Source organism: Pongo abelii, chromosome Y (genome assembly GCF_028885655.2).
Source record: "Pongo abelii isolate AG06213 chromosome Y, NHGRI_mPonAbe1-v2.0_pri, whole genome shotgun sequence".
NCBI lineage: Eukaryota > Metazoa > Chordata > Mammalia > Primates > Hominidae > Pongo > Pongo abelii.
The window spans coordinates 19,846,741-19,861,234 of NC_072009.2; positions in this window are offsets into that span (position 1 = coordinate 19,846,741).

Consider the following 14,494-nt stretch of genomic DNA (forward strand, 5'->3'; position numbering starts at 1 on the left):
TGCAAGTGGATATTTGGAGAGCTTTAAGTCCTATGCTGCAAAAGGAAATCTCATTGCATACAAGATTGACAGAAGCATTCTCAGAAACTTCTTTGTGATGAGTGCCTTCAACTCACAGAGTTGAACGTTCCTTTTGATAGAACAGTTTTGAAACACTGTTTTTGTAGTATCTGGAAGTGTTGATTCGGAGCGCACTGAGGCCTGTGTTGGAAAAGGAAATATCTTCGCGTAAAACATAGATAGAAACATTCTCAGAAACTTCTCTGTAAGGAGTGCATTCAACTCACAGAGTTGAACCTTCCTATTGATAGAGAAGTTTTGAAACACCCTTTTTGTAGAATTTGCAGGTGAATATTTGGAGCGATTAGAGACCTATGCTTGAAATGGAAACATCTTTACATGAAAACTAGACGGAAGAACTCCCAGAAACCTCTTCGCAATGAGTGCTTTAAACTCACAGAGTTGAAGCTTCCTTTCCAAAGAGCAGTTTTGAAACACTTTTCTGTAGAATCTGGAAGTGGATATTTGGAGCGCTTTGAGGCCTATGCTGGGAAGTGAAATATCTTCACCTAAACACTAGATTGAAGCATTCTCAGGAACTTCTTCACGATCTGTGTATTCAACTCACAGCTTTGAACCTTTCTTTTCGTAGAGCAGTTTTGAAACACACTTTTTGTAGAGTCTACAACGGCATATTTGGAGCGCTTTGAGGCGTATGCTTGAAAAGGAAATATTTTCACATAAAGGCTAGACAGAAGCATTCTCAGAAACTTCTTTCTGATGTGTGCATTAAACACACAGAGTTGAACCTGCCTTTTGATGGAGGAGTTTGGAAACACCCTTTTTGTAAAATCTGCAAGTTGATATTTGGAGCTATTTGAGGCCTATGCTGTAAAAGAGAATATTTCCACATAAACACTAGACAGAAGACGTCTAAGAAACTTCTGTGTGGTGAGTGCATTCAGCTCACAGGCTTGAACGTTGGTTTTGATAGAACATTTTGGAAAGACCCCTTTTGTAGAATCTGCAGGTGTTTATTTGGAGCGCTTTGAGGCCTATGTTGGAAAAGGAAATTTCTTCACATAAAAACTAGACAGAAGCATTCTCAGAAACTTCCTTGTGATGAGTGCATTCTACTCACAGAGTTGAACGTTCCTTTCGATAGAACAGTTTTGAAACACTCTTTTTATAGACTCTGCAAGTGGCTATTTAGAGCGCTTTGAGTACTGTGCTGGAAAACGAAATATCTTCACATAAAAACTAAACCGAAGCACTCTCAGAAACTTTTTGCGAGGTGCGCATTCAACTCACCGAGTTGAACCTTCCTTTTGGTAGAGCAGTTTTGAAACACTCTTTCTAGGATCTGCAAGTGGTTATTTGGAGTGCTAAGAGGCCAACACTGGAAAAGGAAATAACTTCACATGAGAACTAGACGGAAGCACTGTCAGAAACTTCCGTGTGCTTTATGCCTTCAACTCAAATAGTGGAATCTTCCTTTTGATAGCACAGTTTTGAAACACTCCTTTTGTAGAATTTGCTAGTGGATGTTTGGAGCGATTTGAGGCCTATGCTGGAAAAGGAAATATCTTCTCATAAAAACTAGAGAGAAGCATTCTCAGAAACTTCTTTTTGATGAGTGCATTCAACTCACAGACTTGAACCTTCCTTTTGGAAGAGCAGTTTTGAAACACTCTTCTTGTAGAATCTGCAAGTGGATATTTAGAGCGCTTTGAAGCCTTTGCTGGGAAATGAAATATCTTCACCTAAAACTTAGACAGTAGCATTCTCAGAAGCTTCTTCACGATGCGTGCATTTGACTCACAGAGTTGAACCTGCCTTTTGATAGAGCAGTTTGGAAACACTCTTTTTGTAAAATCTGCAAGTGGATGTTAGGAGGGCTTCGGGGCCAATGTTGGAAAAGGAAATATCTTCACGTGAAAACTAGGCAGAAGCATTCTCAGAAAATTCTTTGCGATGAGTGCATTCAACTCACAGACTTGGACCTTCCTTTTCAAAGAGCAGTTTAGAAACAAAGTTTTTGTAGAATCTGCAAGTGGATATTTGGAGCGCTTTGAGACGATGCTGGGAAATGAAATATCTTCAACTAAAAACTAGACAGAAGCATTCTCAGAGACTTCTTCATGATGTGTTCATTCAACTCACAGAGTTGATCCTGCCGTTTGACAGAGCAGTTTGGAAATACTCTATTCGTATAATCTGCAAGTCGATATTTGGAGCGATTTCAGGCCTATGCAAGGAAATGGAAATATCTTCTGATAAAAACTAGACTGAAGTATTCTCAGAACCTTCTGTGTGATGAGAGCATTCAACTCACAGACTTGAACCTTCCTTCTGATAGAGCATTTTTGAGACCCTCTTTCAGTGCCATCTGAAGGCGGATATTTGGAGCGCTTTTTGGCCAATGTTGGAATAAGAAATATCATCCCATAAAAACTAGACAGAAGCATTCTCAGAAACCTCTTTGTGATGAGTGCCTTCAACTCACAGAGTTGAACGTTCCTTTTGATAGAACAGTTTTGAAAAACTGTTTTTTTAGAATCTGCAAGTGTTTTTTGGAGCGCTTTGAGGCCTATGTTGGAAAAGGAAATGTCTTCACATACAAAGTAGACAGAAGCAATCTCGGAATCTTCTTTGTGGTGAGTGCATTCAATTTACAGAGTTGAACCTTCCAATTGATAGAGAAGATTTGAAACAGCCTTTTTGTAGAATGTGCAAGTGAATATTTGGAGGTATTTGAGGCCTAGATTTTAAATGGAAGCATCTTCACATGAAAACTAGACAGGAGAATTCTCAGAAACGTCTTTGTGATGAGTGCATTCAACTCACAGACTTGAAGCTTCCTTTTGAAAGAGCAGTGTTGATACACGCTTTGCTAGAATGTGCAAGTGGATATATGGAGCGCTTTGAGGCCTATGCTGGAAAAGGATATCTCTTCACGTAAAAGCTGGAAAGAAGCATTCTCAGAAACTTCTTTGTGATGTGTGCCTTGAACTCACAAAGTTCAACCTTTCTTTTGGTAGAGAAGTTTTGAAACACTCTTTTAGTAGAATTTTCAAGTGGATGGATGGAGTGCTTGGAGGCCAATGCTGGAAAAGAAAATATGTTCACGTAGAAACTACATAAAAGCATTCTCAGAAGGTTCCCTGTGCTTTGGGCATTGAACTCACAGAGTTCAACCTACCTTTTGATAGAGCAGTTTTGAGACACTCTTCGTAGAATCTGCCAGTGGACATTAAGAGCGCTTTGAAGCCTTTGCTGCAAAAGGAAATATCATTGCGTAAAAGCTAGATGGAAGCATTCTGTGAACCTTCTGTGTGATGAGTGCATTGAACTCACAGAGTTGTACCTTCCTTTTGGTAGAAAAGTATTGCAACACTGTTTTTGTAGAATTCGCAAGTGGATATTTGGAGCTCTTTGAGGCTTATGCTGGAAAAGGAAATATCTTCATATAGAAGCTAGACAGAAACATTATCAGAAACTTCTATGTCTTGAGGGGATTGAACTGAGAGAGTTGAAGATTCCTTTTCCTGGAGCAGTCCTGCAACACTCTTTTTGTGGAAACTGCAGGTGGAAATTTGGTGCGATTGCGGCATCTAGTGGAAAAGGAAATACTTGCAGATGAAAACTAGACAGAACCATTATCAGAAACTTCTTTCTGATGAGTGCATTCAACTCACAGACTTGAACCTTCCTTTTGAAAGAGCAGTTTTGAAACACTCTTTTTGTAGAATCTGCAAGTGCATATTTGGAGCGCTTTGAGGCCTATGCTGGGAAATGAAATATCTTCACCTAAAAACTAGACAGAAGCATTCTCAGAAACTTCTTCACGATATGTGCATTCAACTCACAGAGTTGAAACTTTCTTTTCATAGAACACTTTTGAAACACACTTTTTGTAGAGTCTGCAACTGCATATCTGGAGCGCTTTGAGGCCTATGCTTGAAAAGGAAATATCTTCACATGAACACTAGACAGAAGCATTCTCAGAAACTTCTTTGTGATGTGAGCATTCAACTCACAGAGTTGAACCTTCCTTTTGATAGAACAGTTTGGAAACACCCTTTTTAGAAAATCTGCAAGTGGATATTTCGAGCTTTTGGAGGCCTATGCTGGAAAAGAAAATATCTTCACATAAACCCTAGACAGAACCATTCTCAGAAACTTCAGTTTGACGTGTGCATTTAACTCACAGTCTTCAACGTTCATTTTGATAGAACATTTTGGAAACACTCCTTTTGTGGAGTGTGCCAGGGCTTATTGTGAGCGCTTTGAGACCTATGTTAGAAAAGGAAATGTCTTCTTATAGAAACTAGACAGCAGCATTCTCAGAAACTTCCTCGTGATGAGTGAATTCTACTCACAGAGCTGAACATTCCTTTGGATAGAACAGTTTTGAAACACTGTTTTTGTATAGTCTGCAAGTGGATAATTGGAGCGCTTTGAGGCCTGTGCTGGAAAACGAAATATCTTCACATAAAAACCAGACAGAAGCATTCTCAGAAACTTTTTCTCATGTGCATATTCAACTCACCGTGTTGAACCTGCCTTTTGATAGAGCAGTTTTGAAACACTCTTTTTCTAGAATCTGCAAGTGTATATTGGAGTGCTAAGAGGCCAACAATGGGAAAGGAAATATCTTCCCATGAGAACTAGACGGAAGCATTCTCAGAAACTTCCGTGTGCTTTATGCGTTTAACTCACATAGTGCAATCTTCCTTTAGATAGCGCTTTTTTGAAACACTCTTTTTGTAGAATTTGCTAGTGGATGTTTGGGGCTATTTGAGGCGTGTGCTGCAAAAGGAAATATCTTCACATAAAAAGTAGACAGAAGCATTCTCAGAAACTTCTTTGTCACGACTTCATTCAACTCACAGACTTGAAACTTCCTTTTGAAAGAGGAGTTTTGAAACACTCTTTTTGTAGAATCTGCAAGTGGATATTTGGAGCGCTTTGAGGCCTATGCTGGGAAGTGATATATCTTCACCTAAAAACTGGACAGAAGCATTCTCAGAAACTTCTTTGTGAGGAGTGCATTCAACTCACAGAGTCGAACCTTCCTATTGATAGAGAAGTTTGGAAACACCCTTTTTGTAGAATTTGCAGGTGAATATTTGGAGCGATTTGAGAAATATGCTTGAAATGGAAACATCTTCACATGAAAACTAGACGGAAGAACTCTCAGAAACCTCTTCGTAATGAGTGCTTTCAACTCACAGAGTTGAAGCTTCTTTTCCAAAAAGCAGTTTTGAAACACTTTTCTTTAGAATCTGGAAGTGGATATTTGGAGCGCTTTGAGGCCTATTCTGGGAAGTGAAATATCTTCACCTAAACACTAGACTGAAGCTTTCTCAGAAACTTCTTCACGATATGTGTATTCACCTCACAGCTTTGAACCTTTCTTTTCATAGAGCAGTTTTGAAACACACTTTTTGTAGAATCTGCAACGGCATATTTGGAGCGCTTTGAGGCGTATGCTTGAAAAGGAAATATTTTCACATAAACGCTAGACAGAAGCATTCTCAGAAACTTCTTTCTGATGTGTGCATTCAACACACAGAGTTGAACCTGCCTTTTGATAGAGGAGTTTGGAAACACCCTTTTTGTAAAATCTGCAAGTTGATATTTGGAGCTATTTGAGGCCTATGCTGTAAAAGAAAATATTTTCACATAAACACTAGACAGAAGACGTCTAAGAAACTTCTGTGTGGTGAGTGCATTCAGCTCATAGGTTTGAACGTTGGTTTTGATAGAACATTTTGGAAAGACCCCTTTTGTAGAATCTGCAGATGTTTATTTGGAGGGCTTTGAGGCCTATGTTGGAAAAGGAAATTTCTTCACATAAAAACTAGACAGAAGCATTCTCAGAAACTTCCTTGTGATGAGAGCATTCTACTCACAGAGTTGAACGTTCCTTTTGATAGAACAGTTTTGAAACACTCTTTTTAGAGACTCTGTAAGTGGCTACTTGGAGCGCTTTGAGTCCTATGCTGGAAAACGAAATATCTTCACATAAAAACAACAGCGAAGCACTCTCAGAAACATTTTGCGAGGTGCGCATTCAACTCACCGAGTTGAAGCTTCCTTTTGGTAGAGCAGTTTTGAAAAACTCTTTTTCTAGGATCTGCAAGTGGATATTTGGAGTGCTAAGAGGCCAGCACTGGAAAAGGAAATAACTTCACATGAGAACTAGACGGAAGCATTGTCAGAAACTTCCGTGTGCTTTATGCCTTCAACTCAAATAGTGGAATCTTCCTTTTGATAGCACAGTTTTGAAACACTCCTTTTGTAGAATTTGCTAGTGGATGTTTGGAGCGATTTGAGGCCTATGCTGGAAAAGGAAATATCTTCACATAAAAACTAGAGAGAAGCGTTCTCAGAAACTTCTTTATGATGAGTGCATTGAACTCACAGCCTTGAACCTTCCTTTTGGAAGAGCAGTTTTGAAACACTCCTTTTGTAGAATCTGCAAGTGGATATTTAGAGCGCTTTGAAGCCTATGCTGGGAAATGAAATATCTTCACCTAAAACGTAGACCGTAGCATTTTCTGAAGCTTCTTCACGATGCGTGCATTCAACTCACAGAGTTGAATCTCATTTTGATAGAGCAGTTTGGAAACACTCTTTTTGTAAAATCTGCAAGTGGATATTACGAGGGCTTCGGGTCAATGTTGGAAAAGGAAATATCTTCACATGAAAACTAGACAGAAGCATTCTCAGAAACTTCTTGGTGATGAGTGCATTCAACTCACAGACTTGAACCTTCCTTTACAAAGAGCAGTTTAGAAACACAGTTTTTGTAGAATCTGAAAGTGGATATTTGGAGCGCTTTGAGGCGAGGCTGGGAAATGAAATATCTTCACCTAAAAACTAGACAGAAGCATTCTCAGAGACTTCTTCCTCATGTGCGCATTCAACTCACAGAGTTGAACCTGCCGTTTCACAGAGCAGTTTGGAAAGACTCTATTGGTGTAAACTGCAATTCGATATTTGGAGCTATTTGAGGCCTATGCAAGGAAAAGGAAATATCTTCTGATAAAAACTAGACTGAATCATTCTCAGAACCTTCTGTGTGATGAGAGCATTCAACTCACAGACTTGAACCTTCCTTCTGATAGAGCACTTTTGAGACCCACTTTCATTGCCATCTGAAGATGGATGTTTGGAGCGCTTTTTGGCCAATGCTGCAATACGAAATATCATCACATAAAAACTAGACAGAAGCATTCTCAGAAACCTCTTTGCGATGAGTGCCTTCCACTCACAGAGTTGAACGTTCCTTTTGATAGAACAGTTTTGAAACACTGTTTTGGTAGTATCTGGAAGTGTTGATTCGGAGCGCTTTGAGGCCTGTGTAGGAAAAGGAAATATCTTCACGTAAAAAGTAGACAGAAGCATTCTCAGAAACTTCTTTGTGAGGAGGGCATTCAACTCACAGAGTTGAACCTTCCTATTGATAGAGAAGTTTTGAAACACCCTTTTTGTAGAATTTGCAGGTGAATATTTGGAGCGATTGGAGACCTATGCTTGAAATGGAAACATCTTCACATGAAAACTGGACAGAAGAATTCTCAGAAACCTCTTCGTAATGAGTGCTTTCAACTCACAGAGTTGAAGCTTCCTTTCCAAAGAGCAGTTTTGAAACACTTTTCTGTAGAATCTGGAAGTGGATATTTGGAGCGCTTTGAGGCCTATGCTGGGAAGTGAAATATCTTCACCTAAACACTAGACTGAAGCATTCTCAGAAACTTCTTCACGATCTGTGTATTCAACTCACAGCTTTGAACCTTTCTTTTCGTAGAGCAGTTTTGAAACCCACTTTTTGTAGAATCTGCAACGGCATATTTGGAGCGCTTTGAGGCGTGTGCTTGAAAAGGAAATATTTTCACATAAAAGCTAGACAGAAGCATTCTCAGAAACTTCTTTCTGATGTGTGCATTCGACTCACAGAGTTGAACCTGTCTTTTGATAGAGGAGTTTGGAAACTCCCTTTTTGTAAAATCTGCAAGTTGATATTTGGAGCTATTTGAGGCCTGTGCTGTAAAAGAAAATATTTTCACATAAACACTAGACACAAGCCTTCTAAGAAACTTCTGTGTGATGAGTGCATTCAGCTCACAGACTTGAACGCTGGTTTTGATAGAACAGTTTGGAAACACCCCTCTTGTAGGATCTGCAGGTGTTTATTTGGAGCGCATTGAGGCCTAGGTTGGAAAAGGAAATATCTTCACATAAACAGTAGACAGAAGCATTCTCGGAAACTTCCTTGTGATGAGTGCATTGTACTCACAGAGTTGAAAGTTCCTTTTGATAGAAGAGTTTTGAAACACTCTTTTTATAGACTCTACAAGTGGCTATTTGGAGCGCTTTGAAGCCCAGGCGGGAAAACGAAATATCTTCACATAAGAACTAGACAGTAGCGTTCTCAGAAACATTTTGCGATGTGCGCATTCAACTCACCGAGTGAAACCTGGCTTTTGGTAGAGCAGTTTTGAAACACTCTTTTTCTAGGATCTGCAAGTGGATATTTGGAGTGCTAAGAGGTCAACGCTGGAAAAGGAAATATCTTCACATGAGAACTAGACGGAAGCATTGTCAGAAACTTCCGTGTGCTTCATGCATTCAACTCACATAGTGGAATCTTCCTTTTGATAGCACAGTTTTGACACACTCCTTTCGTAGAATTTGCTCGTGGATGTTTGGAGCGATTTGAGGCCTATGCTGGAAAAGAAAATATCTTCCCATAAAAACTAGACAGAAGAATTCTCAGAAATCTTTTCCGATGCGTGCATTCAACTCACCGAGTGGAACCTGCGTTTTGATAGAGCAGTTTTGAAACACTCTTTTTGTAGAATCTGAAAGTGGATATTTGGAGTGCTAAAGGACCAACACTGGAAAAGTAAATATCTTCACCTGAGAACTAGACGGAAGGATTCTCAGAAACTTCCGTGTGCTTTATGCGTTCAACTCATATAGTGGAATCTTCCTTTGGATAGCACAGGTTTGAAACACTCCTTTTGTAGAATTTGCTACTGGATGTTTGGAGCGATTTGAGGCCTGTGCTGGAAAAGGAAATACCTTCACCTAAAAAGTACACACAAGCATTCTCAGAAACTGTTTCACCATACGTGCCTTCAACTCACAGAGTTGAAACTGCCTTTCGATAGGGCAGTTTGGAAACACTCTCTTTGTAATATCTGCAAGGGGATATTTGGAGCGATTTGAGGCCTATGCAAGGAAAAGGAAATATCTTCGCCTAAAAACGAGACAGAAGCATTCTCAGAAGCTTCTGTGGATGAGTGCATTCAACTCACAGACTTGAACCTTCCTTTTGATAGTTCAGTTTTGAAACACTCTTTCAGTCCCATCTGAAGGTGGATATTTGGAGCACCTTTAGGCCAATGCTGGAAAATGAAATATCATCACATAAAAACTAAACAGAAGAATTCTCAGAAACCTCTTTGTGATGAGTGCATTCAACTCACAGACGTGAAAGTTCCTGTAGATGGAAGAGCTTTGAAACACTCTTTTGGTGGGATCTACAAGTGTTTATTCGGAGCACTTTGAGGCCTATGATGGAAAAGGAAATATCTTCACGTAGAAATTAGACAAAAGCATTCTCAGCAAGTTCCCTGTGTTTTGGGCATTCGACACACAGAGTTCAACCTGCCTTTTGATAGAGAAGTTTTGCAACACTCTTTTTGTACAATCGGCAAGTGGATATTCAGAGCGCTTTGAGGCCTATGTTGGAAAAGGAACTATCTTCACGTGGAAACTAGACAAAAGCATTCTCAGAAAGTTCCCTGTGTTTTGGGCATTCAACACACAGAGTTCAACCTGCCTTTTGATAGAGAAGTTTTGCAACACTCTTTTTGTGGAATCTGCAAGTGGATATTTGGAGAGCTTTAAGTCCTATGCTGCAAAAGGAAATCTCATTGCATACAAGATTGACAGAAGCATTCTCAGAAACTTCTTTGTGATGAGTGCCTTCAACTCACAGAGTTGAACGTTCCTTTTGATAGAACAGTTTTGAAACACTGTTTTTGTAGTATCTGGAAGTGTTGATTCGGAGCGCACTGAGGCCTGTGTTGGAAAAGGAAATATCTTCGCGTAAAACATAGATAGAAACATTCTCAGAAACTTCTCTGTAAGGAGTGCATTCAACTCACAGAGTTGAACCTTCCTATTGATAGAGAAGTTTTGAAACACCCTTTTTGTAGAATTTGCAGGTGAATATTTGGAGCGATTAGAGACCTATGCTTGAAATGGAAACATCTTTACATGAAAACTAGACGGAAGAACTCCCAGAAACCTCTTCGCAATGAGTGCTTTAAACTCACAGAGTTGAAGCTTCCTTTCCAAAGAGCAGTTTTGAAACACTTTTCTGTAGAATCTGGAAGTGGATATTTGGAGCGCTTTGAGGCCTATGCTGGGAAGTGAAATATCTTCACCTAAACACTAGATTGAAGCATTCTCAGGAACTTCTTCACGATCTGTGTATTCAACTCACAGCTTTGAACCTTTCTTTTCGTAGAGCAGTTTTGAAACACACTTTTTGTAGAGTCTACAACGGCATATTTGGAGCGCTTTGAGGCGTATGCTTGAAAAGGAAATATTTTCACATAAAGGCTAGACAGAAGCATTCTCAGAAACTTCTTTCTGATGTGTGCATTAAACACACAGAGTTGAACCTGCCTTTTGATGGAGGAGTTTGGAAACACCCTTTTTGTAAAATCTGCAAGTTGATATTTGGAGCTATTTGAGGCCTATGCTGTAAAAGAGAATATTTCCACATAAACACTAGACAGAAGACGTCTAAGAAACTTCTGTGTGGTGAGTGCATTCAGCTCACAGGCTTGAACGTTGGTTTTGATAGAACATTTTGGAAAGACCCCTTTTGTAGAATCTGCAGGTGTTTATTTGGAGCGCTTTGAGGCCTATGTTGGAAAAGGAAATTTCTTCACATAAAAACTAGACAGAAGCATTCTCAGAAACTTCCTTGTGATGAGTGCATTCTACTCACAGAGTTGAACGTTCCTTTCGATAGAACAGTTTTGAAACACTCTTTTTATAGACTCTGCAAGTGGCTATTTAGAGCGCTTTGAGTACTGTGCTGGAAAACGAAATATCTTCACATAAAAACTAAACCGAAGCACTCTCAGAAACTTTTTGCGAGGTGCGCATTCAACTCACCGAGTTGAACCTTCCTTTTGGTAGAGCAGTTTTGAAACACTCTTTCTAGGATCTGCAAGTGGTTATTTGGAGTGCTAAGAGGCCAACACTGGAAAAGGAAATAACTTCACATGAGAACTAGACGGAAGCACTGTCAGAAACTTCCGTGTGCTTTATGCCTTCAACTCAAATAGTGGAATCTTCCTTTTGATAGCACAGTTTTGAAACACTCCTTTTGTAGAATTTGCTAGTGGATGTTTGGAGCGATTTGAGGCCTATGCTGGAAAAGGAAATATCTTCTCATAAAAACTAGAGAGAAGCATTCTCAGAAACTTCTTTTTGATGAGTGCATTCAACTCACAGACTTGAACCTTCCTTTTGGAAGAGCAGTTTTGAAACACTCTTCTTGTAGAATCTGCAAGTGGATATTTAGAGCGCTTTGAAGCCTTTGCTGGGAAATGAAATATCTTCACCTAAAACTTAGACAGTAGCATTCTCAGAAGCTTCTTCACGATGCGTGCATTTGACTCACAGAGTTGAACCTGCCTTTTGATAGAGCAGTTTGGAAACACTCTTTTTGTAAAATCTGCAAGTGGATGTTAGGAGGGCTTCGGGGCCAATGTTGGAAAAGGAAATATCTTCACGTGAAAACTAGGCAGAAGCATTCTCAGAAAATTCTTTGCGATGAGTGCATTCAACTCACAGACTTGGACCTTCCTTTTCAAAGAGCAGTTTAGAAACAAAGTTTTTGTAGAATCTGCAAGTGGATATTTGGAGCGCTTTGAGACGATGCTGGGAAATGAAATATCTTCAACTAAAAACTAGACAGAAGCATTCTCAGAGACTTCTTCATGATGTGTTCATTCAACTCACAGAGTTGATCCTGCCGTTTGACAGAGCAGTTTGGAAATACTCTATTCGTATAATCTGCAAGTCGATATTTGGAGCGATTTCAGGCCTATGCAAGGAAATGGAAATATCTTCTGATAAAAACTAGACTGAAGTATTCTCAGAACCTTCTGTGTGATGAGAGCATTCAACTCACAGACTTGAACCTTCCTTCTGATAGAGCATTTTTGAGACCCTCTTTCAGTGCCATCTGAAGGCGGATATTTGGAGCGCTTTTTGGCCAATGTTGGAATAAGAAATATCATCCCATAAAAACTAGACAGAAGCATTCTCAGAAACCTCTTTGTGATGAGTGCCTTCAACTCACAGAGTTGAACGTTCCTTTTGATAGAACAGTTTTGAAAAACTGTTTTTTTAGAATCTGCAAGTGTTTTTTGGAGCGCTTTGAGGCCTATGTTGGAAAAGGAAATGTCTTCACATACAAAGTAGACAGAAGCAATCTCGGAATCTTCTTTGTGGTGAGTGCATTCAATTTACAGAGTTGAACCTTCCAATTGATAGAGAAGATTTGAAACAGCCTTTTTGTAGAATGTGCAAGTGAATATTTGGAGGTATTTGAGGCCTAGATTTTAAATGGAAGCATCTTCACATGAAAACTAGACAGGAGAATTCTCAGAAACGTCTTTGTGATGAGTGCATTCAACTCACAGACTTGAAGCTTCCTTTTGAAAGAGCAGTGTTGATACACGCTTTGCTAGAATGTGCAAGTGGATATATGGAGCGCTTTGAGGCCTATGCTGGAAAAGGATATCTCTTCACGTAAAAGCTGGAAAGAAGCATTCTCAGAAACTTCTTTGTGATGTGTGCCTTGAACTCACAAAGTTCAACCTTTCTTTTGGTAGAGAAGTTTTGAAACACTCTTTTAGTAGAATTTTCAAGTGGATGGATGGAGTGCTTGGAGGCCAATGCTGGAAAAGAAAATATGTTCACGTAGAAACTACATAAAAGCATTCTCAGAAGGTTCCCTGTGCTTTGGGCATTGAACTCACAGAGTTCAACCTACCTTTTGATAGAGCAGTTTTGAGACACTCTTCGTAGAATCTGCCAGTGGACATTAAGAGCGCTTTGAAGCCTTTGCTGCAAAAGGAAATATCATTGCGTAAAAGCTAGATGGAAGCATTCTGTGAACCTTCTGTGTGATGAGTGCATTGAACTCACAGAGTTGTACCTTCCTTTTGGTAGAAAAGTATTGCAACACTGTTTTTGTAGAATTCGCAAGTGGATATTTGGAGCTCTTTGAGGCTTATGCTGGAAAAGGAAATATCTTCATATAGAAGCTAGACAGAAACATTATCAGAAACTTCTATGTCTTGAGGGGATTGAACTGAGAGAGTTGAAGATTCCTTTTCCTGGAGCAGTCCTGCAACACTCTTTTTGTGGAAACTGCAGGTGGAAATTTGGTGCGATTGCGGCATCTAGTGGAAAAGGAAATACTTGCAGATGAAAACTAGACAGAACCATTATCAGAAACTTCTTTCTGATGAGTGCATTCAACTCACAGACTTGAACCTTCCTTTTGAAAGAGCAGTTTTGAAACACTCTTTTTGTAGAATCTGCAAGTGCATATTTGGAGCGCTTTGAGGCCTATGCTGGGAAATGAAATATCTTCACCTAAAAACTAGACAGAAGCATTCTCAGAAACTTCTTCACGATATGTGCATTCAACTCACAGAGTTGAAACTTTCTTTTCATAGAACACTTTTGAAACACACTTTTTGTAGAGTCTGCAACTGCATATCTGGAGCGCTTTGAGGCCTATGCTTGAAAAGGAAATATCTTCACATGAACACTAGACAGAAGCATTCTCAGAAACTTCTTTGTGATGTGAGCATTCAACTCACAGAGTTGAACCTTCCTTTTGATAGAACAGTTTGGAAACACCCTTTTTAGAAAATCTGCAAGTGGATATTTCGAGCTTTTGGAGGCCTATGCTGGAAAAGAAAATATCTTCACATAAACCCTAGACAGAACCATTCTCAGAAACTTCAGTTTGACGTGTGCATTTAACTCACAGTCTTCAACGTTCATTTTGATAGAACATTTTGGAAACACTCCTTTTGTGGAGTGTGCCAGGGCTTATTGTGAGCGCTTTGAGACCTATGTTAGAAAAGGAAATGTCTTCTTATAGAAACTAGACAGCAGCATTCTCAGAAACTTCCTCGTGATGAGTGAATTCTACTCACAGAGCTGAACATTCCTTTGGATAGAACAGTTTTGAAACACTGTTTTTGTATAGTCTGCAAGTGGATAATTGGAGCGCTTTGAGGCCTGTGCTGGAAAACGAAATATCTTCACATAAAAACCAGACAGAAGCATTCTCAGAAACTTTTTCTCATGTGCATATTCAACTCACCGTGTTGAACCTGCCTTTTGATAGAGCAGTTTTGAAACACTC